Here is a 27,866-nt window from a genome sequence, read left to right as displayed (position 1 = left end):
GCCGCTGTAGAAAGCCCTTAGGATTTGGTGACCCATACCAAACTTCTTCAACTGTCTGAGGTGAAAGAGATACTGTTGCACTTTTTTCACCACACAGCCGGTATGTACAGACTACGTGACTATGATTCTATGACTGTGGAAAATTGACCAACTATGCCCTATCAATAAAGAAAATCCAAAAAACTGGAAAAACCCATCTGACTAAATACCACTTATTACCACCTGCTTGTCCACCTCTCTATTTCAGAGTCTTCCTACCTAACTGGAAGCCAATCATGTTAATCAGACTTGCTTCCAGGCAAAGTAATTACTAAGGACAAACATACAAGCAGTGGTTAACATTTCACAGGAGAAGGTCTGAAAATCTGTTCCCAACATACAGACCATAGAACAGCATATCAGAGAAGTAGGCCATTCATTCCACTAATGCTGTGCTAACTCTTGCTAATCCATTGTCTGTTCTTTCCATGGAAATTTGTAACTTTTCCTCCTTCATGTGCTTTTCCCCATTCTCATGTGAGATCCACAGTTGAATCTGTATTGGCCACTTTATCAGGAGGGTATTCCAAATCCTAATCATAAGATTTTCCTAATATTATTTCTGGTTTATAAGTCTCAAATCAACTCAGGTTCGCACCCTCAGGTTATCAGTGTTTCAGTTAATGGAAACAGACATTTTTTTTCCATTGGGTCCTTATTTTGTTTTCCAAAGCACTTACTCATGCTTATGCTTATACTATTTTTAAACTTAAATCATCATAAATTAGAAAGAGGAACCGAGAATTTGCCGAGAATGATGAAGAGAGTTGGTTTTAGTGGAAACTTAACACTGCTCTCTGTTCAGGATCATGTAGTTTCTTTGCATGCCAGCAAAATACAAACATATCATTCCTACTATTTTTCACATGCAACTCTACAAAATTTGTCTTGTTTTTAAAGCGGCAGTACAATCTGATTCTGGCTCTTCCCCCTTCCTTTCCAGTCCTGATAAAGGGCCGAAATGTTGACTCTTTATTCCTCTCTATAGATAACTGCTGACCTCCTGAGTTCCTCCGGCATTGTGTGCTTTACTCCACATTTCTGCCATCTGCAGAATGTCCATTGTAGAAGACTGTATTTAGCTACCATAGAACTGAAAGAGACAAGGGAGAGGATTTAAGTTCCTTTCCTAAATTCCATAAGGTAGCTGTGTTTGAGGGGCATGCACCATCTGACGAATTCTATCAGTCCATGTTTAAGTGAACAAGGGACATTATTCATCTTCAGGGCTATTTAAGGTAATTTCTTTTTTAAAACATACATTGGAAATTTGAGCTGTGTATGATCTTACAAGATTTATTAAGATGGCTGGAAAGGGAGACAGATAAGCAGTTTCAGTTGATAGGTCATACATAGAGTGCCAAAATTTGAAATTTACCCCTAATTAACTAATACTGTGTGCAGAATATGGACAAAAAATCAAAAATCAGTGAATGCTGGAAATCTGGAATTTCAAAATGCTATGTGTGTACAGCCCTATTCTGAACCAGAATGAAAAACCAGATTTGACTAGGAGCTAAAGGTGAAAGAATTGATGACTTTGTGGCCAAGTTTGAAGATAATGAAAAAGTAAGTGAAAGGGCAGGTAGTTTTGAGGAAGGGAGGTGTCTGTAGAAAGTCTTGGATAGATTAAGAGAATGGGCAAAGCTGCCAAACATTCCACACATGTAAACCCCTTCATTTCCAGAATCATACTCGTGAACCTCCTCTGGACTCTCTCAGATGACAACACAACCCTTCAGAAACATGCAGCCCAAAACTATTGACAATACTCTAAGTACGGCCTGACTAGTGTCTTATAAACGCTCAGCATTATCTCCTTGCTTTTATATTCTATTCCCCTTGAAAATAAATGCCAAACATTGCATTTGCCTTCTTTACTACAGACTCAACCTGTAAATTAACCTTCTGGGAGTTTTGCATGAGGACTCCTAAGTTGTTCTGCACCTCTAATGTTTGAAACTGCTCCCTATTTAGATAATAATCCTCATTATTGTTCCTTTTACCAAAATGCAACACTGTATTCCATCTGCCAATTTTTTGCTCATTCTTCCAATTTGTCCAAGTCCCACTGCAACTGCATTACTTCTTCAGCACTACTTACCCCTCCACCTATCTTCATATCATCCACCAACTTTTCCACAAAGCCATCAATTCCATTACCTAAATTTTTCACAAGCAATGTGAAAAATAGCTGTCCCAATACAGACCTCTGAAGAACAGCACGAGTCACCGGCAGCCAACCAGAAATGGCCTCTTTTATTCCCACTCACTGCCTCCTGCCTGTCAACCAATACACTATCCACGGCAGTATCTTTCCTGTAATGCCGTAGGACTTTATCTTGTTAAACAGCCTTATATATGGCACCTTATCAAATGCCTTCCTAAAATCCAAGTAAATTACTTCCACTGCCTCTGTTTTGTCCACTTTACTTGTAACTCCCCCAAGGAACTCTGACAGATTTATCAGGCAAGATTTCCCTTTACGGAAACCATGCTGACTCTGACTTATTTTATCACTAGTGTCCAAGTACCCCAAAACCTTAACCTTAGTAACAGACTCCAATACTTCTGCAGCCACTAAGGTTTGGCAAGCTGGCCTATAATTTCCTTTCTTTTGCCTTCCTCCCTTCTTAAAGAGTGGAGTCCCCCCAGTCCTCCAGGACCATGCCAGGATCAAGTTATTCTTGAAAGATCATGACCAATGCATTCATTATCTCCTCAGCAAGCTCCCTCAGGACCCTGGGTCCAGGTGACATCCAAAGGTGACTTTGAGTTTGCCTAGCACTTCCTCCTTTGTAATAGCAATGGCATTCACTCCTGCTCCCTGACACTCCCAGACCTCTGGCACACTGTCATCCACAGTGAAGACAGATGCAAAGTAGCCATTAAATTCATCTGTCATTTCTTTGTCCCCCATTACTACCTCACCAGTGTCATTCTCCAGTGGTCCAAAGTCAACTCTCATCTCCCTTTTACTCTTTATATAACTGAAAAATCTTTTGGTATCCTGCTTTATGTTATTGGCTAGTCTGCCCTCATATTTCATCTTTTCCCTTCTTATGACTTTTTTAGTTGCCTTTTGTTGAATTTTAAAATCTTCACAGTCATTCAACTTCTCACTCTCTTTTGGTACCTCATATGCTCTTTCCTTGGCTTTTATGCAGTCCTTAACTTCATTCGTCAGCCACGGTTGCCTACCCCTGCAATATAAGAACTTTTTCCTCTGTGGGACATAACTATCCTGTGCCTTATGAACTATTCCCAGGAACTTCAGCCAACTCTGCTCTGCCATCATCCCCATCAGTATCCTCCTCCAATCCAGCTAGGGAAGCTCCTCTCTCATGCCTCTGTAATTCTCTTTGTTCCAATGCAATACAGATACTTGTTAGTTGTGCTTCTCCCTCTCAAAGTGCAGTATGATATTATGATTATATTATGATCACTGGCTCCTAAGGGCTCCTTTACATTATGCTCCCTAATAAGTTTTGGGTTATTACACAACACCCAATCTAAGATAGCCTTTCCCTGAGTAGGCTCAAGCACAAGCTTCTCTAAAAAGCCATCTTGTAGGCGCTCAACAAATTCCCCCTCTTGTGATCCGACACCAACCTGATTTTCCCAATCCCCTTGCACATTGAAGTCCCCCATTACAATTGGGTCATTACCCTTATTACATGCCTGTGTAGGAGAGTGGTCGAATTCTGTCCTTAATTTTTCCAAGCACCATCTTTTGATCACCTCTGTATTCAGCTGCTGTGTTTTTCTTTCGATTAGTTTCCAGAGTTACAAAACATAACAGGAGTAAATTCAGAAATCAGAGGTGCAAAGGAACTTGGGAATTGTGGTGCAGAATTCCCTAAGTATTAAATTAGAGGCTGAGTCCATAACAAAGAAGGCAGATGCAGTGTTAGCATTCATTTTGAGAGGACTAGAATATTGAGTTCTCGAGTTCAAGGTGAATTTTAGTTGTCATTCAATCATACTTGAATACCCTTGAATACAGCCAAATGAAACAGCGTTACTCCAAGGGCCAAGGTACAAAAGACAGTACCAACAGTCATTCCCAGCATAAGGCAAACATAGCATATATAAGACACACAAAATAAATAGACCAAGTCCCCCAGTCCATGAATGTTGCAGCAGTCTGCAGTCAAACAGAATACATCTTGCCTTTTGCCAAGCAAACACTGGAGAACAGCACTGACTGCAGCGTGTATGTCGTGCCCCACCACCTCCAGCACTCCGCTGGAGCACACAGATTCCGGCACTTTCTCTTGGGCGGCTGCGCAGCCTGAGGCCTCACTAATGACCGAGGCCATGCAGCTCCCCCGCTGTTCACCAATAAACCAGTGAATTGGACTGGCAGCATTTTGCATTAACAGTGTCCAACAGGGTCTCGCAATGACAAGAGAAGTGACTAAGATGATCACTCACTGTTAGACCGCACACCTCCCTCACACACCCACTCCGACGCCTCTCTGATGTCGGCAGCAGAACGATCAGCAACAAGTCCAGCTCCTTCAGTTTCATCGTTAACGAGTAACTCACTGATGAGGTACACCTGCAGTACTTTAAGTTCTTAATGTCCAACAGAGTTACATGATTGTAAAAAATGCATTTAAAAAAGACAATTACAGACAAGAGAAAATCTGCAGATGTCAAAAATCCGAGCAACATACATAAAATGCTGGAGGAACTCAGCAGGGCAGTCAGCATCTATGAAAAATAGTACAGTCCACATTTCAGCCCAAAATGTTGACTGTACTTTTTTTCCACAGGTGCTGCCTGGCCTGCTGAGTTCCTCTAGCATTGTGTGTGCTTTTTAAAAAAAATAACACCTTTGATTGGCTTCATAAAAGCTGCTGCATTTAACTGCACCGCCATCTTACCAGAACAAAAGCAGGCCCAGGAAGGAAAGGGTTAATGTATGAGAAGTGTTTAACGGCCATAGAGCTGTACTTATTACAGTTTAGAAGAATGAGGGGGGAATCTCACTGATAGGCCTAGAGTGGATGTGGAGAGCATGTTTCCAATAGTGAGGGAGTCTAGGACCAGAGGGCACAGTCCCTTTAAAGCACAGATAAACAGAATTGCTTTAGCCAGAGGGTGGTGAATCTGTGGAATTCATTGCCACAGATGGCTAAGACATTGGGTATATTTAATGTGGAGGTTGTTAGTTTCTTGATTAGTAAGGGTGTCAAAAGATACGGGAAGGAGGCCGGAGAGCGTGTTTGAGAGAGAAAATAAATGAGCCATGATCAAATGATGGAGCAGACTTTGTGGGCTGACTGGCCTAATTCTACTTCTATGTGTTATGGTCTTATTCTGAGCCTCCAGAGAAAAATAACATACTATCCAAAGGAGAAAGATTTGTTACTATTATATATGATATTACTTTAGCAAAGCAGGCACTTTAATAAGGAAATTACGTGAAAAATAAAGAGAAACAGTCAAATATAACTCACTCTCGCGAAGGTTGGTTGAAGCAGCAAACATATTCACATGTACAAGGTCCCTGGATGAGCTGGTGATGTACCAGAACCTCAAACTGCTTTGCACTGAGGGTAGGAGAGTGCAATGAGTCTAAAGTGCTCCTTTTCATCTAGTATGGATACAATGGGTCAAATGGCTTCTTTCTGTGCTATAAATCTAAATGGTTCTATGATTCATTGATCATTAAAGGTGATAAGCAGAGTGAACAGATCAGACCAAGATATTATTTTATAAATCTACCTAAAAGCTGACAGAACAGCAGCTTAGCTGCACCCGTACACCACCCCAATTCAATTTACTTCTCACAAAGAATAAAACCAGGCTAGGTGTGCAGAGATTCTCCTATCAACATTCCAGTGGAACCTCTTCCAACAGTCTTCAATGCATAGGCTAGATTAAAACCTTTCCCTGAAAAGAATGTTTTGAAAGGCTGTGGCCAGCTCAAAAAATAAGCAAGACTTAAGATTTCAAAGTTTTAAGCTAGATTAAAAGACTTGGAAAACATTGACTGAGCGCGTTGCTAAAGTGTTAATTTGAAAACTGACATGGTGATACAGTTCCTGTGGCATAAAGCCATAACAACATCAATTATACATTTTCATTACAATCAGCCACTTTTTTTCTGGTGTTACAGTTATATCCTGAATTCACTTATTTCTCACTTCTGATAACTGATCTCTTTACAAGTTTTGTGAACTATTTCTGTAGATGCTGTATGTGGAGTTTATAATATTATTCCTATAACTAAAAAGCTGTTAATTCCAATTTTTCACTTTTATACATTTCACTAATTTAAATTTTCTTTGGTTTATACTTTAGTGGTTTAAGTTTATTTGCATTAATTCTCCAGCCCTGGAGAGTCTGTGGGTTGTAAGCAGTTCACAGCAGTTTACCAAAGCAGTGCAGACTTGAAGAAAAAAGGAAGGTCTGACGTCAACTGCCTCTAAATCATCCCTGAGTTCCCCTAAGCTGGTCAAAGGCAAGTCCGAAACGATGCACTGTGTGTCACATCACTAAACATCTGAATTACAGACAGAACAAGCTGCTCACATTGAAGTCGACTGAAAGTAAGTTTTTCTAATGTGCACTTTGTAAGAAAAGTTCTAAAAGGACATTTTATGAAAATAATATTTCTGCCTATTTTAAAATTCGGTACTGAAAGTCTCACAATTTGTAAGGTCTTTGTTTCTTAATGAAACAAAACAAGCTTGTTTTTAGAAGTAAGCTTAAGTAGTAGTTGGTAATAAATTAAGATTTAAAGTGTTCAGTACTTATTTTGCCAGTTATTACATGGTGCTGCACTACAATTTCAATGTTAGACATGCTGATTGTGATATACAATTAAGTATACTGTAGACTGTAAAACTGGAGTCTCTCAGTAAATCGACATATTAGGTAATACTTTACATTAATTATATAATGGACATTATTTCCAAATCTGTCAGTTTGATTACACTTCCCAGCATTGACTATCGAAGAGAACATAGTATCATCTTTTGCATATTATGTCACTTTTAAGTTTTTCATTTAAGTGTATTATCAGCATTGAAACATTTTCCGTTAGTGATAAAAACAAGACAAATAACCTCTGGATATCCATTAACTTTTCCTTTTCAGTTACTGCAAATCAAATGAGCTCCGGTCTGTAGTGAAAGCTGTTGGTAAATGTAGTAGGACATTTGTTATAACCACAAGAGAAAGATAAATAAATGAAAAGTTAGATGAACAAAGATTTTAATATGCCCTTGTAAGAACTATGGTAATTATGTCAAAAGTGAAGAGAGTTTCAAACTCTGATGTAAAAGCATTCATGGCTGAGCAAAGAAAGTGGTAGAGAGTGCTTAATACCTCTAGGCGGTGTGCAAGTCAATGGTGGTTTTGAGATGGAAGATGAAGTGGAGCTAGACGGAGTTGCTAATTGATTGCTAATTGAAGTCGGAAAGTAAGATTGCTCAGAAAGCGTGAGGGAAATTACTGGACTTAAGTTTGAGTGATGAACTGGGGCACTGTGTTTGAAGTTAAGTTTGTGCAGGAAATGAGAATAACCTGGAGAAATATTGAGGAATATAATCTAGCGATGATGAATGTATGGACTTCAACTTTAGCAGATGATGGAAATTGATTTGTAAATAAATATTCAGCATTTGTTTATCATTATCACAGACAAAGATGATTTTAATATCTCAGGCAGCTTGTTTCAGTCTGATGAGTAGCTGCTTGATGAAAATGTTGCTGGTTACAATTCAGATTTATAAAAACTAGCAGATTTCCTGGAACATCACAGCAGCCTTTCAATATAGATCACGATAACTTTAAGTTTCCTAAGTCTCCTCAACACTCCCACTATCTCCCCACTACTCCCACCACATTTATCCCCCTGAGCTGCTGGGCATTCAGGCTGGAACTTGTAGAGGACTCTTAGGGTCATCTAAGCACATTTCTAATTTCTAATAAATCCATAAATCCATGAAACAGAGGAGCAGAATTAGGCATAGTTATGGCAGCACACAGCGATCCTGTAGCCGTGATAAAGACATCCGGATTTTGCCTCCCAAGAGCCAGGTTCAGAGATTTCTCGGCTCGGGTCCACAGCATTCAAAGGGGGAAGAGTGAACACAGAAGTCGTGACACATATTGTGCCAACAACATAGGTAGGAAATAGGAGGAAGTCCTGAAGAGAGATTTTAGGGAGTTAGGTAGAAAGATGTAAAGCAGGACCTCCAGGGTAGTAATCTCTGGATTGGTGCCTGTGCCTGATGCCAGTCAGAGTAAGAAAAGGATGTTTTGGCAGATGTATGTGTGGCTGAGGAACTGGAGCAGAGGCAGGCTTTCAGATTACTGGATGATTGGGATCTCTTCTGGGGATGGTATGACCTGTACAAAAAGGACAAGTTACACCTGAACCTGAGGGGGACCAATATTCTTGCAGTCAGGTTTGCTAGAGCTGTGGAGGAAAGTTTAAACTAATTTAGCAGGGCAACGAGAACCAGAATTATAGGGCTGGGGATGGGGCAGTTGGTATACAAGAAGCTGCCATGTGTAGTGAGACTGTGAGGAAGGACAGGCAGATGACTGGGCAAAACTGCAGTCAGTAGGATGAGTTGAAGCATAAAATGGGGGCAAAATCAAAAAAAGTGATGAGAACAGGACTGAAGGTGTTATATTTGAATGCTCACAGTATATGGAATAAGGCAGATAATCCTGAGGCACCAAGAGAGATTGGCAGGTATGATGTTGTGGGCATCACAGAGTTGTGACTGAAAGAAGATCATAGTTGCAAGCATAACACCTTGTATCAAAAAGACAGGCAGGTAAAATAGGGCAAAGTCAGCATGGTTTCCTTAAGGAGTAATCCTGCCTGACAGATCTGATGGAATTAATTGAGGAAATAACAGGCTAGACAGACAAAGGAGAGTAATGGGATGTTGCTTAATTGGATTTTCAGAAGGCCTTTAATAAGATGTCACAATGAGGCTGTTTCACAAGGTAAGAGCCTATGGTATTATAGGGAAGATACTACAATGTATAGAAGATAGGATAAAAAAGGGTAGGGGAAAAGGAGGCCATTTCTGATTGGCTACCGATGACCAGTGGTATTCTGCTCAGTGTAGGGACCACTTCTTTTCACGTTATATAGCAATGATTTGGACAATGGAGTTGATGGTCTTGAGGTCATTTTTGTGGACGATACAAAGATAAGTGGAGGGGAAAATAGTGCTGAGGAAGCAAAGAGTCTGCAGAAGGACTTTGACAGAATGGGAGAATGGGTAAAGAAGTGGCAGATGTAGGGTAGTGTATGGTCATATGCTTTGGTAGAAGGAATAAAAGCAAAGACTATTACCTAAACTGGGAGAAAATTCATAAATCAGAGGCAGGAGGAGACTTGGGAGTCCTTGTGCAGAATAATGCCAACATAATGATGCTATCTGCACTGAAAAATATACAGGATTCATTATAGACTGTTGATACTGGAATATAGAAAAACAAAAAAATGTACTGAAGGAGATCAGCAGGTCGAGCAGTATCTAAGGGGAAAAAGGAACTGCCAATGTTTCAGGTCAAAATTCAATCATCCTTTTTCTCCTACAGATGCTGCTTAATCCGCTGAGTTAACTGCTACTAAAAACTGTACACTTCAGCTAGCATTATTCTGAAATAAACCTATAATTGTTCATAACTTAATGTCAGTTTCAATAAAAAGGAAGACCTTTGCATTTTAAGACTAGTGACTGAAGATGGCAAATTGGGTGCAACCTGTGTGATTAGAATGCTAGCTGAGGTCAGATATTTGTGGAGACTGCAGATTTCATAAAGGAAATTAATTTTGATGAGGGGAAGAGGAGACAATGTTTAGAATCATGCATGCAGATGAAGAGATGGTAGCAACTTAGTTCAGTAACTCAGTCCTTCAAACTGAAGGACCAGATGATTTCCTTAATCTGATATCAAATGCAGAACAGAGATTCCAGGACAGGAACAGTGAAGAACACTGTCAAAAGTTGCACATCTCTAGCTGGACTAGTAGTTATGACTAATCACTAATTGTTCTTCAAGAGGTGACGTTGAGAGAGCTTTTGAACTGTTGGCCTATGTATAGTTAAACAAGTAGAGTCATAGGGTCAGAGTCATAGAGCACTGCAGCACAGAAACAGGCCCTTCAGCCTGTCTAGTCTGTGCCAAACAAAAGTAATCTCACAAAAGTAGGCAAATACAAGGTTTGGGCCTGGCAACAATGATGGATCAGCCAGGAGCAGACATTATTTAGAGAAGAACTAGTAAGTGATGGAGTTTCTACATGACAAACGCCAATTGTAACACAAGAATCAATACTGGAACTGCTGTTGTTGGTGAGATATGTAAATGATTTGGATAAAAGCGTAGGTGGGCTGATTAGTAAGTTTGTAGATGACACAAAAACTGGCAGATGTTGGTACTGCAGAAGGTTGTCAACAGATTCAGTGTTATATAGAATAATTGGAGATACGGGCAGAGAAATGGCTGACGGAGTTTCGTACAGAAAAATATGAGGTGTTGCACTTATGAAGTCAATTGCAAGAGGAGAGTTTACAATAAATGACAGAACCCTGAGGAGCACTGATGTCGAGAGGGATCTTTGTGCAAGTCCATAGCTCTCTGAGAGTGGCAATGCAAGTGGATAGGTTGATAAGGTGCATTGCATACTTGCCTTCATTTGTCAAGGTGTTGAATATAAAAGTCAAGAAGCAATGACACAGCTGTATAAAACTTGGTTTAGGTTACATTTGGACATTGTGTGCAGTCTGATCACTGTATTACAGGAGGAAAATGAAGCCTTTGGAAAGGGCACGTTGCTTGGATTAGATAATATTAGTTACAAGAAAGGCTGGAAAACTTGGTGTGTCAGAGACTAAGGGATAAACTGACAGAAGAATATAAAATTATGAGAGGTCAAATAGGGTAGATAGAATCTATTACTATGGTGGGAATATCAATGACTAGAGAGCATAGATTTAAAGTGAGAGGAGATTTACAAGGCAAGTATTTTACATAGAGAGTAAGTAGTAGGTGTCTGGAATTCACTGCCAGGGATGTGGTGGAAGACATGATAACAATTAGATCAGTTTAGATTAGTATCTTGGTTGGCACAGACATCCTGGGTCAAAAGGCCAGTTCCTGTGCTGTACTGTTATACATTCTATGTTCTAATTATATTATAGTCAATATATCTGGCTCACTTGCATAAACACATTTTTGTATTTATTTTATGTTGTGTCTCAAGAGAGACGCACAAGCCAATTGTGATCGTAGCTTCATTTCTTCTCTGTTTTGTTCTGTTGTTTTTCTCTATTGTGGTAAGAAGTCAGACAGAAAAACAGCATGTGCTCTCACTATAGGTCAGAAGTTGTCCAAATATGATAACACATAAAGCAAAGAATATATATCCTATAAAATCAAAATAAAAGCAGTAAACGTTGGAAACATTCATCATGTTAGATAGATAGATAGATAGATAGATAGATAGATAGATAGATAGATAGATAGATAGATAGATAGATAGATACTTTATTCATCCCCATGGGGAAATTCAACTTTTTTTTCCAATGTCCCATACACTTGTTGTAGCAAAACTAATTACATACAATACTTAACTCAGTAAAAAATATGATATGCATCTAAATCACTATCTCAAAAAGCATTAATAATAGCTTTTAAAAAGTTCTTAAGTCCTGGCGGTAGAATTGTAAAGCCTAATGGCATTGGGGAGTATTGACCTCTTCATCCTGTCTGAGGAGCATTGCATCGATAGTAACCTGTCGCTGAAACTGCTTCTCTGTCTCTGGGTGGTGCTATGTAGAGGATGTTCAGAGTTATCCATAATTGACCGTAGCCTACTCAGCGCCCTTCGCTCAGCTACCGATGTTAAACCCTCCGGTACTTTGCCCACGACAGAGCCCGCCTTCCTTACCAGCTTATTAAGACGTGAGGCGTCCCTCTTCTTAATGCTTCCTCCCCAACACGCCACCACAAAGAGGAGGGCGCTCTCCACAACTAACCTATAGAAAATCTTCAGCATCTCACTACAGACATTGAATGACGCCAACCTTCTTAGGAAGTACAGTCGACTCTGTGCCTTCCTGCACAAGGCATCTGTGTTGGCAGTCCAGTCTAGCTTCTCGTCTAACTGTACTCCCAGATACTTGTAGGTCTTAACCTGCTCCACACATTCTCCATTAATGATCACTGGCTCCATATGAGGCCTAGATCTCCTAAAGTCCACCACCATCTCCTTGGTCTTGGTGATATTGAGACGCAGGTAGTTTGAGTTGCACCATATCACAAAGTCCTGTATCAGTTTCCTATACTCCTCCTCCTGTCCATTCCTGACACACCCCACTATGGCCGTGTCATCAGCGAACTTCTGCACATGGCAGGACTCCGAGTTATATTGGAAGTCTGATGTGTACAGGGTGAACAGGACCGGAGAGAGTACGGTTCCCTGCGGCGCCCCTGTGCTGCTGACCACCGTGTCAGACCTACAGTCTCCCAACCGCACATACTGAGGTCTATCTGTCAAGTAGTCCACTATCCAATCCACCATGTGAGAGTCTACTCCCATCTCTGTTAGTTTGTGCCTTAAGATCTTGGGCATCTGCGGTGAAGGAAATAGAATTAATGCTCCAGGTGAGTAACCTTTCATCGGAACTGCTGATGCTGCCTGATCTGCTGAGTACTTCCACCATTTCCTGCTTTTACTTCAGCCCTTATGATAAGGTTACTTAATTACTCATCTCTCTGACATTTCGATATACAGTATATACTGTATATACACACTTAATTTCTTTGTTCACTTTTACTATGTCTTTCTCTGTCATGTGCACCCAGCCACCTCTGTTTCTCCCAATCCTATCAACCATTATTCATTTTGTGGCATTCTCGTTCAGAAACACAGTATTATGGGTACACGTCACATGCCGAGTTCAAGACTTGACCCCAAAAACTTGACCACCCACTCCAGTTCACCAGTACTGGTAGGGCTGATCTTAGATTAGCCAAAGCCCTGATCTTCTCAAGGAATGCTAGTATCTCCTCCCAAAGTGGCAAGAGTTCAAGAACCTACTGCAATTCCATTCAGTTCCATTCTCCTCCAGCACTGGTGACCAAAACCAACATTTCTGTCCTTCAATCCCACACAGATGCATAGTTCTTCTCTTTTACTCAGCTTTACAAATGTTCTCAAACATACTCAATCGCTCTTCTTTTTTCACGCTCCCTTAGTCTCTGGCATTCCTTTTCCATTTCCACATTATCATTACTCTTTTAGTGTGCAAAAACTTGTGGTCCTAAAATTCCAACAAGCTCCTTTAACTATCCTGTTAAAGGTAAAACAGAACAAGTTAGTGAACACATGGAATTGGAATAAATTCTACCAATCCCCAAAAAAGGTTATGACAGACAATAGTCATAAACTCAGAGAATTTCAAGCTCCTAAAGTTACACATAGGTTAATGTTTCCATTATGGCAACAGATAAAGACGGCACAGAGAATACATCAGTCATCTGCACACTTGGGATCCAGAATATATTTTTTTAATTCATTGAGATACAGTGTGGAATAGGCCCTTCAAGCCATGCTGCCCAGCAACTACCAAATTAACACTAGCCTAATCATGGAACAATTTACAGTGACCAATTAACTTACCAATCGGTACGTCTTTAGACTGTGGGAGGAAACTGGAGCACCTGGAGGAAACCCATGCGGTCATGGGAAGAACATACAAACTCCTTACAGACAACTGTATGCATCATAGTACATCTCTAGGCGAATGACATTAAGCAAATGAAGGAAATTACAGAAAAGATATTAGTTAGCAGCGAGGGATATCCCTAGGCCATGGCATAGCATCAGAAATGATGCAGGATTTCAACCTGAAAAGTCGACAAGTCCTAGATTTTCATCTCAGATTGTATTATCTTCATGATGCATGATCTTATGATTCTGAATTAATAATAGCCTAAGAGTGACAATGTCATATCTAGGATTTGAAGAAGGTCCTGTCAATAGCCAGAGAGAAAGTGGCAAACATAGAAATAGAGGAAGAGAAATAAAGAGAGACAATAAGTGTGATTTAGGAGAGAGAAAAGAGACAAAAAGGAAAAGTTAGCAAAGTATTAAAAATTGTAGAAAAAAGAGAATAAGTTGTGTTCACTGCATTTGAAAATTGTTGCATTGATCCTCGGAGTGAAGGAATGATGTGTTAAGATAAAAATATTCTTCAGCTCTGAAGAATTGAATCAGCAAGATGATTCAGATAAAGAAAAGCAGAACTGATTTCAGTGCAGCATATAAAGTGTTGGTTGAGTAAAAGCCAAATTCCATCTGATTTATCTTCACCTCTCTGGTCCCATGATGCAAATAAGAAAAATTTGACTGTGAAGACAGGCATAAAATAGATTTTTTTAAATATCTGGGAGCATCCTAAAACCTGCAGCTATGAGAATCCATAGTTTAATTATTCTCTTTCTCAGTGTGCACGGCAGTGTGTCAGGGACATAAATCACCCTTAACCAGATTCTTAAGGCATGAGTTACCAGCTCCAAATGGCTGTAGAGATACTAATTCACATTAGCGTCCTCAATCCAGCAATTTCATGACATGACTAATCTCAATGGAGAGACTCACAGTGAGGTTGCAATTAATTGGCGAGGCTTACAGAGTTGGGACCAACCGCTGGTCAGAGCTCATTGATAAATCTTTGTTTCATCGCAGGGTGATGGGATAATTTCTTGCAAAACAACCCTGAATTCTTCATGTACTTGCAGTTTCTGCATGGAGTTCATCAAGGGCCAGTATTTTTGTTGCTGCAAGGACCCCGAATCTTTATCAGGAAAACTTTCACAGGCACATGAAAACATGAAGCTCTTTTCAAAAATATATTTCCACATCGTGTGATATTGGTGTGGTTAAAATGTTTTGCAGCTGTCACCACATTCTGAAGAGCTGTGGTAAAAAGAGCTGATATAGGGGCTTGAGGGCATGTTCCATTTATTTCCAAAGTAGCTTTACAATTAAACTGCTGCTCATGCACTCTATTTCCCTTTTGCCAAATGATATCAGCAGAGAAACTGTTTCGAGCTCATGACTAAAAGTTATATTTGAAGCAACCTCAGCATTTTTAATGGCTGAAAAGAAGTGCTTATTATTATAAATGAAGTAGGGACATCTAATTGTGATATGCCAGCTAGAAAGGAGAAGAACTGAGGAGACAAAGATAGTAACAACAAATGAAAGTACAAAGGAATTCACAAGGTAAAATACAAGCTTCTTATAATAATCCTCTGATATGTTGTAATAGAATCTCCCAAGGCACAATCTCATTCTCAGACAACAGAATGACAACCTTCCTGAAACACCTTTTTGTAAAAAGAGAAGTGTAACAAAAATCCCGTTATCCAGGCCTAAGATTTTGCCTCAAACCCTGCATAGGTTCATCTATATTGTTAGGTCAGCTCTTTGCTCTAAATATGAAACGGTGGTACAGCAGGAAGAAAACCTTGAGAAAATTTATCTCCTTATGTTCTCTGTGAAGGAAAAAGTCCTCTTGTGGAACTATGTTGATGCTTTTTGGAATCATTTCCCTTTTTAACAGCCCTTACGCTGACACATCAGCCAGGGTGACTGGCTGAAGAGCTCAGAGCAGAAATGCCAGCATACACCAGTAACTCACGGGATTTACCACTCTGTTTTAAGGAAGCAAATTCTCACTGAAGCGTAGCAGAGTAGAAAGTGTGTTCTTTATGAAACTACTCCAGTCCTACTTCCCAGCGCTACATTACTACACTACCAGGTTTTCTCCATGGACAGGTGGAACTTTGCAGCTTCAAAACTTTGCAGATTTGGAGGAGCAAAGTACGTTACTGTGTCATTTCTTCTCCAGAGATGTTCCTTCCATTGCCCTGCTCTTTCCTATATCCTTCATATTATTGTTTGGCAAATTTTAATCTCTTTAAAATATGTGAAGCATTCTAATTCCATCTTCTTTCTGACAGAGAATTCTGTTTTGGACATGCAGCTTATGTGAAAAACATCCCTTCTCCTTTATCACCTTTAGTGATGGCCTTAAGTTCACATGTACAGCACAACCACATATCTACATGCCCACGATCTCTATGCTAACTTCTTTTTCCCATCCACTCTAATCCAATTTACCCACATTAGGACCATATCTTGCTAAGACTTGCCTACTTAGATGTCTGTCTAAATGCCTCTGTACCAGATGTGTCTGATTCCACACCTCCTTAGGCTTACTCTGTAAAAAGCTTTTTTTGGCTTTAGTACATACAAAAATACTCCAGCTATCCCAAAAATGGGCAGAATATTAATTTTCATTTTCTATTGGGTCAGTTTTGACTAAAATAAATTGGCCCACTGTACTCCCAGCTCTTAAGAAGAACGGTCTGCTTTCAGGACTGATCCCCAGCATGTATTTTCTATCACTTTCTTATTCACTTTTACACCTGCCTTCCAATCCATCAAATATAGCCTCTTCTCTTTCCATTTTTTCCTAACTCTGTTGCATTTTAAAACTGTCTTACTTTTCCTTGTTCTGATTAGAGGCCATTGAACTGAAATTTAACTGTGTCTCTCTCCAGGCCAGCTGCCTGTTTCTTCTATTTTATTTTGGGGAAATGTTGCAATGACTCTAGAAAATATTGTTTCGTGATCAGCTTTGTAAAGTTATTTTCAGGTGGGTCATAACCGTGTGGCAGAAAATGTATCAAGTTTCCATTTCACATGTACCCAAAATATTACTGAACATTAAATATGTACTAATGAAAGGTATTAGGATATTCCAATATTATTCTATACAGACAAATAATACACCTGAATGAGTATTATGTTTTTCGTTAAATTATTAAGTGCATCAAATGGAGTTTATCACCAATCTACTTTGAGTTGGTTACTGACCATGTATGTACAATATTGTGCAAAAAGTCTTAGGCACATATATATAGCCAGGTTGCCTAAGATTTTTGCACAATACTGTATATTTGGTAGGACTGCTCTTCAGCTGTCATACAAATAAATTACTTAACAAGCCAGAAAGTTAACCTTTGTACAATTCACTGTGATTTCACTATCTTCCCTTATCATCCTTTGTGTCACATATAATCATACATTCAGACTCTCTGATGTGCCATTTACACGAAGCACCTATTTAAACTGTTCCCATTTTATTCCTTACTGACCTAACCATTCAAATCTGAGATATTAACACAATTACCTCAAGTATTATACCTTGAAATGGATTCCATAACTTTAAATGCCCAAAGAATTGAGATTTCCTCTTAGTCTACTGAAAGATCTCTAATTTAATCAAGGTGCCTTCCGTCTGCACCTCAAACCCAGAGAAAACTATCTGCTTCTACCAGTGATAAAGGAAAATACTGAGATTGCTGGAAATCTGAAATAAAACCAAAAATGCTCGGGACACTGGGTAGAATCAGCATTCATTACAGGTCAATGTCCTTCCACAACATCCTGTTATCTTTATCTTGTTCGCATAAGATACTGCAGTACATTCAGTAACTTAGATGGACAAAATGCTTTATTAAAACAGTTGGAGAAAAAAAGAGAGAACATTTTCTACTGCGTGTCTGCCTTGCCTCAGAGAAAGCCAGTTCTGTGTAGTTGTACATCAAAAATTTCTAGCTGCAACATTGTGAACATTTGATCACATTTGATCACCCCAGTGTTGCAAATGTTTCATTATTTCTTTAATAATTAAAAGACTACTGTGAGAAAATAAACATTCAAAATAACAGTCTAGTCGCTGTGCACTTCTCTTTGACATGTCTTCCAGATAGTAGGATTAATGGATAAACTCTCCAAAACTGGTCCTAACTTGTTTTTTTATCTCTGTTCTGTGCTGAGTTTTCACTCCTGTTAAATAACTGTTTTGAAACTTAACCTCACACTGCACTCATTCACCCCGGTGGTAGCTCACTTCATGATGTGATCTCTTCCATGCAAATTCATAATTATTTAGAGAGGGATTTATATTGAGACCATGCAGCATTGTTTGACCGTTTATAGACAAATGTAACAGTTAGCCTTCAGCAGAATACAGAAATCTGCTACTAATATAAATTACAGTCATATATAGTGTGGCATTACAGGTTGGCAGTGAATAAGGATATGAGAAGTAAGTGTGGGCAGCAGGAAGGGAATTCTGTAATAATTACGTCCTTTACAACTGAGGTGAGGAGGAATGTCTTCAGCCAGAAGGTGGTGGATCTATAAAATTTATTAACAAGTAGGGTTATGGAGACAAAAATCATTTGGTGTATTTAAGGTAGAAATTGACAGGTGATTTTGATTGGTAAGAAGATTAAGGATTACAGGGAGAAGGTGGGAGAATGGGGTTGAGCAAAATAAAATCAGCCATGATTGAATGGTGGAGCAGAAGGGACGAATGGCCTAGTTCTGCTCTTATGTCTTACTTATGTAACCCTCAGGGTCGGCCGGCGGCATTAGTCTCGGGAAGACAGTCTCTGGCCCCACCAGACATGTGAAATCTGAGGTGCAAAACCTCTTGCTTGTGTGGACGCTACATGATGTGTTCCCCTGTTACAAATCAGTACCACGCAATAACAGACAGTACCCCACATGCAATTGAACAATTTAGCTTTATAATTCTTAATTTGACTAAAGGGTTAGTAAAGAAGAACAAAAAGAAAAGGGCCCATTTTAATGAAATAGTCTAATGTGCACATTGGAGCTCATGTTCTTCTGTCCAGTGATCCTCCATCAATTTCTCTTGGGTTTTGTCGACTCTCAGCCCCACTCCAAGTCTACTCCTTTCAAGCATCTTCTCTCTTCATCTTCCGCCAAACAAAAAACCTAGAACAACTAGTTCTCAGGCACACAGCAAGAAAAACCACTCCCTTCATTAGACGGTGCACATTCCAAAGCCCCCGTTACCTCTAGACATAACCCAAACACTGCTGCTACAGAACAACCATTACATTAGCAGTGAAACATTTCCCAGGGTGTTACACTTGTTTCTGATAATTCACATTTACTTACTATATATACTTCTAACTTATTGTCCGCATAAAAAGAATTATTTGCCATCCAAACAGATTATATTTTCATAAATAAAAATTCTAATGGTATTTTGTACCTAACTGATGATGACTGATTTAATCTAACAGCTAGGTATCAGAAATTATTCAGATCCCTCCTCCACTAGTCCCAAAGACTTGAACGCAGAATATGGTCCATATTTGAGAGAGAGCACATCATGTGTTACCTTTCATATGGAATGCTAAAAGCAGGTGTGAGGAATAATGTATATCATCATTTGGAATGATGTAGGTTAGTCAAGAACATTCAGCACAGATGTGTAAAGGGAAGGTTGTCTTTGTCAATGGTACCTTGAAGGCAGTACTTAGCGAAAAAATTCCTGGGGGATCATCAAGTGAAGCTATATAGGTAGAGCCTGGAAATAAAAAAGAGATTATCACTTCCATGGGATTGCATTCTAGGCTCCCCAGTAGTCAGCGGGAATTGGGGAAGCAAATATGTATGGAGATCACAGGTAGCTGTAGGATTAATAGTAGGTGATTTTAACTTCCTATGAGGCTGCCATAGTGCTAATATCTTGTATGGGGTGGAACCTAAGTCAGGGAGGTTTTCTCCTGCAATAGGTAGAAGGTGCTACGAGAGAGAGGGAAACACACGACTTCCTGCAAGATGGTGATGAGACTGCACTTGGAATACTGTAAGCATTTCTGGTCACCTGACTATAGGAAGGATGTCATTAAGCAGGAAAAGGTGCAGAAAAGATTCAAAAAGACGTTAAGATGTTACTGGGACAGGAGGGCTTAAGTTATTAAGCAAAACTTTACAATTCAGGGCTTTTTTCTCATTGAACATTGGAAGCTGGGGGAGGGGGGCAGTTTGACATGGTAAAGGTATTTAAGATCATTGATAAGGTGAATGCCCACTGTCTGTTTCCCGTAGCGTGAAGTCCAAACTAGACGGTTTAGTTTTCAGGTGAGAAGGAACAAGTTTAAGTGGGACTTGAGGAGCAATATGTTGCCACAGAAGGTGATAGATAATGGAACAAACTGCCAGAGGAAATGGTAGGGGTGGGTACAATTATGATGTACAAAAGACACTGAGACAGGTGCATGGATTGGAAAGGTTTAGTGGGATATGGACCGGGCAAATGAGACTAGCTCAGGTGGGCAATTTGGTTGGCATGGACGAGTGGGGCTGTAGAGTCAAAGAGCTATGCGGTCTGTTTCCATTCTCTATAACTCTATGACTTTATGAATAATTCAATAAAATGTCTGAAGGAAGGTTAATGAGAGCAATGCATTTGACGTCTCAAGTAAAAAAGGAAAACAGTATGGCTACCCCTTGATTTTCCTTCCCTCTTTGTTTTCTCTCATTCCTCTTGTCCTCTCACCCCTTTCCACCTAAACGACCTGCCCGATACCTTTCTCGGGTTCACCAGCTCCTTTACTTCATTGTATTGTCTATTGCCTTTGCCTGTCAGAATCCTTCTTCAGCTCTTTACCACTCCTATCTATACTCTCCATTTCCTACTTCATTCCCCCCCATCCCCACCCAACTACCTTCCCCCTCTCACCCGGATTCACCAGCCAACTTGTGCTCCTCCCCCTATCTTTTTATCCTGCTTTCTGCACTTTTCCTTTGCCATCCTGAAAAAGAATCTTGGCCCAAAACATCGACTGTTTACTTCCCTCCATAGATGCCAGCTGATCTGCTGAATTCCTTCATCATTTTGTGTGTGTTGCCAAGAGATGATACCATTCTAAAATCAAATCCGAGACCAGCCATCAGTTACGAGATGCCTTTCGTGCCATAACAGGCTGCAAGATGAAGTCAGGCAGTATTGCCAAGCATAGCACAACCCTTCCCAATGAGTTTAATGCATTCTATATACATTTTGAACAAAAGGAGATTGGAACGTAACCACCATTCCAGCACCTAAGAAAAACAAGGTAATATGTCTTAATAACAACCACCAGCTTTGACATCCATCATCATGGCGTGCTTCGAGAGGCTGGTCATTGCACACATTGTCTCCAACCTCCCAGACAACTTTGACCAACCGTAATTCACCTACCATTGAAGCAAGTGTACAGCAGATGCTGTCTTCCTTGCCCTACATGCATCTCTAGAGTATTTGCCCTACACACATCGCTAGAATATCTGCCCTACACTCATCTCTAGAGTATTTGCCCTACACTCATCTCTAGAGTATCTGCCCTACACGCATCTCTAGAGTATTTGCCCTACACTCCTCTAGAGTATCTGCCCTACACGCATCTCTAGAGTATTTGCCCTACACGCATCTCTAGAGTATTTGCCCTACACTCATCTCTAGAGTATCTGCCCTACACGCATCTCTAGAGTATTTGCCCTACACGCATCTCTAGAGTATTTGCCCTACACGCATCTCTAGAGTATTTGCCCTACACTCCTCTAGAGTATCTGCCCTACACGCATCTCTAGAGTATTTGCCCTACACGCATCTCTAGAGTATTTGCCCTACACTCATCTCTAGAGTATCTGCCCTACACGCATCTCTAGAGTATTTGCCCTACACGCATCTCTAGAGTATTTGCCCTACACTCATCTCTAGAGTATCTGCCCTACACGCATCTCTAGAGTATTTGCCCTACACTCCTCTAGAGTATCTGCCCTACACGCATCTCTAGAGTATTTGCCCTACACGCATCTCTAGAGTATTTGCCCTACACTCATCTCTAGAGTATCTGCCCTACACGCATCTCTAGAGTATTTGCCCTACACGCATCTCTAGAGTATTTGCCCTACACGCATATCTAGAGTATCTGCCCTACACGCATATCTAGAGTATTTGGACAATAAAGGCACATATATTAAACAACACACACAATGCTGGAGCTCAGCAGGTCAGGAAAAGAGTAAACAGTCAATGTTTTGGGTAGAGACCCTTCTTCAGGACTCCAAGTACCTATATTAGACTACTGTTTACTGAACTCAGTTCCAGCTTCAAGACTATAATATTCCCAGAAAAATTCAACTCCAAACTGCCAGACCTGGGAATCACCCCTCCTTTTGCAACTGGACCCTTGACCTCCTGACCAACGGAGCAACAACTCCACCACGATTATCCTCAAAGCTGGTGCCTCACAAGGCTGTGTTCTCAGCTCCGTACTTTACTCCTGTACACTCACAACTGCTCAAACTCCAGCTACAAAGGATACCACCATAGTGAACTGTATTTTAAATAATGCTAATTTAGAGTACAGGAAGGAAGCAGAGAGCCTAGTGGTGTGGTGTCGTGACAACAATCTTCCCCTCAATGTCAACAAAACAGAAAGTTGATCATTGACTTCAGGAAGGGGGCAGGGGCTCATGCTCCTGTTTACATCAATGGTGCTGAGGTTGAAAGAGCTGACAGTCTCAAGTTTCTAGGAGTGAACATCACCAAAAGTCTGTCCTGGTCCCACTATGTTGATGCCATGGCCAAGGAAGCTCACTAGCACCTCTACTTCCTCAGGAGGCCAAAGAAATTTGGCGTGTCCCTTTTGATCCCTACCATTTTTTATTGATGCACCGTAGAAACCATGCTATCTGTGTGTATGATGGCTTGATATGGCAACTGGTCTGCCATATCAAGAACACAAGAAACTGCAGAGAGTTGTGGACACAGCTCAGTATATCACCAGCTTCTCTCCATGGACTCTGTCTATGCTCCTTGCTGCCTTGGTAAAGCAGACAACCCACCCACCAGGACATTCTCTCTTGTCCCGTCCTTCATCAGACAGAAATTACAAAAGCATGGAAGCTCATTCCATCAGACCCAATGACCCCAATGTTAAAACACCATTAAACAGTTCCCAAGTATGAAAAGATGGACTCTTGACTTTGTAATTTAACTTGTTATGATCTGTGCTGCACATTCTCTGTAACTGTAACACTTCATTTGGCAATCTGATATTGTTTTACCTTGTACTTCCTCGAAGCTCTGATGTAAGTAATTGATCTGTATGAAGAAAAGATTAGCTTTATTTGTCAAATGTATTTTGAAACGTACAGTGAAACGTATCACATCAAATCAGCGAGGATTGTGCTGAGCATCCCACAAACGTTGCCGTACTTCCAGCGCCAATGTAGCTTACCCACAATTTACTAACCCCGAGTTGTACTGTACATCTCTAGAATGTGGAAGGAAGCCAGAGCAAACTGAAGAAACCCATACAGGCACAGGGAGAACATGCAGCCTCCTTACAGACAGCAGCGGAAATCGAATCCCAGTCCTACAGTTCGCACTATAAAGCATTGCTCTAACCACTATACTACCATGCCAGCTGGTTATGTAAGACAAACTTCTCACTGTACCTTCGTACTTGTGGCAAAAATAAACCAATTTGCTAACAAGAGGAAGAATTGGTGGGGGGAGGGGAGTAAAGGTTAGGTTGAGTCAGAGTAAAAGGAAGGACCATCAGTGTCAGGTTCATGAGCAGTGGGGCGATAGGCTGAAGGCTATGTATTTCAAAGCAAAGAATATTATAGCTGTGGCAGATGAATTTAAAGTTTAGATTGATACGGTATATGGAACAATGATGTTGAAGCCATTACAGTGAAGACAGGATTGGCAGCTTAACTCTTCTGCATCCATGGTAATTGTGGGTGACTTTAGCTCCTCAATACTGACCTGGATTCCCATAGTGCTAGAGGCTTAGGTGAGGCAGAGTTAGTACTGTGTATCCACACAAAATGCTTATGGAACGCACTAACGTCCTGACGAAGGGTCTCGGCCCAGAACGTCGACACTGCTTCTCCCTACAGATGCTGCCTGGCCTGCTGTGTTCCACCAGCCTTTTGTGTGTGTTGCTTGAATTTCCAGCATCTGCAGATTTCCTTGTGTTTACTGTGTACCCAGGCAGGTTCCTTGATAGAGTATGGTGGTAATCCAACCAGTGAGGTAGCCTACATCTTGTACCGGGAAATGAGCCTAGCCAGGTGATCAGAGATTCAGGAGGAGAGCACTTTGGGAAGAGTGTTCATAACCCCATTGATTTTCAGATTGCCTTCAGGGAAAATGCTGAATTGAGGAAAGGTTAATAATGGGGAGAGTAGATTGGGAGAGTAGATTGGGAGCAATACTTAATAATAACTTATTATTATACAAGTCCATATCTGACATGTGAAACTTTTTTAAAGGGCAGCTGTTCCAGAATTCAGGACAAGCATGTGCCCATGTGGGAGACAAAGGAACAATGAGAGATGTTGCATAGTTAGGCAGAAAGAAAAATATTTAGGAAGTTGAAATTGAACAGGACCCTCAAGAGGTATAAAGGACAAACAAGAGAAAATCAGCAGATGCTGGAAAACAAAGTAATACATAAAATGCTGAAGGATCTCAGCAGGCAGCATCTATGAAAAAGAGTAAACGGTTAATGTTTAGGGCAGAGACCATTCATCAGGACTTGTGCTGCCTGGCCTGCTGAGTTCTTTCAGCATTCTGTGCGTGTTACAGAGGTACAAAGGAAGCAGGAGAGAACTTGAACAGGGACTTTGGAGGACTAAAAGTGGCCATAAAATGACTTTGGCAAGTAGGATTAAGAAGAATCCCAGGTCAGTTTACACATACATTTAAAAAATGAGGGTAACTGGAGAGAGATTAGGAACACTCATGGACAAATTTATGCCTGGAGCCAGAAGAAGTGGGCAACATACTAAACATGGTTTTGCTTCAATAATCAGGAGGAAATATTGGAGATCTTGAAGAGCATTAAGGTGGAAGTCTTCAGAGCATGATGGGGTCTACCCTAAGTTACTGAGGGAGGCTAGAGAGGAATCTGGACCCTTGACAAAAATCTTTGTATTCCCTTTAGCCATAGGTGGGGTTCCAGAGGACTGGAGAGTAGCTAATGTTGTTTCTCTGTTTATAAAGAAAAACAGAGACAGATCAGGAAACTATGGACTGGTGATCGGTGGTAGGAGATTCTTGGGCAAAGGATTTACTCACATCTGAAAAAGTATAGACTTATCAGGGATAGTTATCTTACAAACTTCATTGTGTTTTAAGGAGGTGACAAAAACACTAATGAAGGTAGGCCAGGCAGTTTCTATGAGTTCTTCCAGCACTTTGTGTGCATTGCTTGGATTTCCAGCATCTGCAGATATTCTCTTGTTTGTGGACCATTTACTCTTTTCCATAGATGCTGCCTAGCCTGCTGAGTTCCTCCAGCATTTTTTCTGTGTTGTATGAAGGTAGGGTAGTGGATGACATGAATAAGAACTTAACAATGCCATTCATGGTACATTCATACAGAAAATTAAAGCACATGGCATCTATGGAGAATTGATAGTTTGGATCCAAAATTAGCTTTGTCAAAGAAGATGGTGAGTAGGGTGAAGGGGTGTTATCCTGATTGGATCATTGTGACTAGTAGTGCTCCACAAGGATCAGTGCTAGGACCTCTATATATAAATGACATGGACAAAAATGTAGGTGGGCTGATTAGTAAATTTACAGATGATACAAAAAATTAGTGGTGTAGTGGACAGCGAGAGAGGTTGTCAAAGGATTTAGCAGGAAAGAATGAGTTGGAAATTTTGGCTGAGAAATGGCAGTTGGCATTTAATCCAGAAAAGGGTGAGGAGTTGCAGTTTGAGAAGTCAAATACAAGAGGAAAATAAATGGCAGGACCCTTAGGAGAATTGAGGTGCCTGCCAAAGCTCCCACACAAGCAGATAGGGTAGTGTGATGAAAAAGGCATAACGTACTTGCCTTCATCACTCAGGATGTTTAATGTAAAAGTCAACAAGTCATTTAGCTGATGTATAAAACTTTGATTAGGCCACATTTGGAGTATTGTGTGCAGTTCTGGTCTTTACATTTACAGGAAGGATATGGGGTCTTTAGAGATGAAGCAGGTCAGGTTCTGCAGGAGGTTTCGTGGATTAGAAAGTATTAACAATAGGTGAGGTTGGGCAAATTTGGATGGAGCAACCTGATAAAGCATATAAAGTAATGAGAGGCATTGATAGGACAGATAATCCCAGACTTTTACCCAAGGCAGAACTGTCAAATACCTTTCAAATACTTGAGATTTCAAATATTAAATGTCAAAAACTTTATAGTTTTAAGGTGAGAGACGGAAAGTTAAAGGAGATTTATGAGGCAAGACTTTTTACACAGAGTGTGTGAGGGGTGTGAGAAAATGTGTTTCCAGAAAGTGAAAAAGCAGATACAATAGCAAAGTATAAGAAATATTAATATAAGATAGGTGCAAGCAAATGAGATTAATTTAAATTGGCATCATGTTTGGCACAGATATCATGAGTTGAAGGGCCTTTTTCTATGCTATACTGCTCCGTGTCCTATGTTAGCATAGAGGGACTTTGGTATATATTGTATGTCCAATGAGAGTGTGGAACAAGCTGCCACTGCAAGTGGTGCATGTGAGCTCGATTTCAATGTTTAAGAGAAGTTTGGATATGTGCATGGATGGTAGGGGTATGGTCTGGGTGCATTTTGATGGATGTAAGCAGTTTAAATGGTTCAACATAGACCAGATGGACTGAAGGACCTGCTCCTGTGCTGTATTTTTGTATGACTCTCTGATTTCTTAAGCAGAACTCACAGGTTAGATAGGTGATTAAATATCATGCGAATGTTTTCCTTTATTACCTGATGTATAAAATAGTCCTGAGAATTAATACTTGATTTGTATACAATGGCACAAATTGACTTCAGTATTACTGTAAAAGTTGGATTGAACTAGAGCAAGTACAGAAAAGTGTTCAAAGAACATTGCCAGAACTGGAAAATTTTAGCTGCAAAATATACTGTATAAGTTGGGTTTTATTCTTTGGAACCGGGGCACTAAGAAGAGATTTAATTGGACCATATATAGATCTATGAGATGCTTAGAGCGAGTAGGGAGGACAAATTACCCTTTGCAGAGATGTCAAAATCTGAAAACATAGATTTTAAAAACTTAATCAGCAGATGTAATCTACCACTTTTAGTTGGTCCGGCCTATTGGTAACTCCAGGCCAACCAGTGTGGTTGACTCCTGATTGGCCTAACAAGGGAGAATGGAAGTGGACTATACATGGTGGGAATTCCTGGATCCCAGTTAATAAACAAATAAAAATTGAAGAACCAAAGCTGCCAAGCTATTGCTGAATTAGGCTGAGAATCTGATTTCCAAATTTAATGGACACAATGGGCTAAATTGCTTCCCAGGATAAAAAGATCCCATGACATTATTCTAAGGAGGGGCATATTTGTGCTGACCTCATCAACATTTGTCTCTCAACCAGCATTACTAATAGCTTTTCTGGACATTGGATTACAAAATATTGTTGTGTGTAAATGTTGGCATGTCACTGTACAAGACAGAGAGAGTAACACTTTAAAAGTACTTAATTAGCTCTGAAAGGTTTTGGAATGCCTAGTCCATTAGACAATAGACAGTAGGTGCAGGAGTAGGCCATTCGGCCCTTCTAACCAGCACCGCCATTCACTGTGATTATGGCTGATCATACACAATCAGTACCCTGTTCCTGCCCTCTCCCCATATCCCTTGACCCCGCTATCTATAAGAGCTCTATCTAATTCTCTCTTGAATGCATCCAGAGACTTGGCCTCCACTGCCTTCTGGGGCAGAGCATTCCACATATCCACCACTCTATGGGTGAAAAAGTTTTTCTGCATCTCTGTTCTAAAGGTCCTACCCCTTATTCTTAAACTGTGGCCTCTAGTTCTGGACTCACCCATCAGCGGGAACATGCTTCCTGCCTCCAGCAT

General features: G+C 40.4%; 1 protein-coding gene across 1 annotated transcript in view; it reads left to right on the top strand.

The window, feature by feature from the left end:
* Window positions 1–6,499: 6,499 nt before the first annotated feature.
* gpr20 (G protein-coupled receptor 20) overlaps window positions 6,500–27,866 on the top strand; it is a 39,786-nt gene continuing 18,419 nt past the window's right edge. The window contains exon 1 of the mRNA XM_073047956.1: window positions 6,500–6,602. The gene's annotated coding sequence lies outside the window, so the exon portion shown is untranslated. The remainder of the gene's footprint in view (window positions 6,603–27,866) is intronic.

The sequence above is a fragment of the Hemitrygon akajei genome, chromosome 1 (genome assembly GCF_048418815.1).
Source record: "Hemitrygon akajei chromosome 1, sHemAka1.3, whole genome shotgun sequence".
Classification (NCBI taxonomy): Eukaryota; Metazoa; Chordata; class Chondrichthyes; order Myliobatiformes; family Dasyatidae; genus Hemitrygon; species Hemitrygon akajei.
Note: the sequence above shows the minus strand (reverse complement) of the source record. Positions and strands in the feature narration are given on the sequence as shown.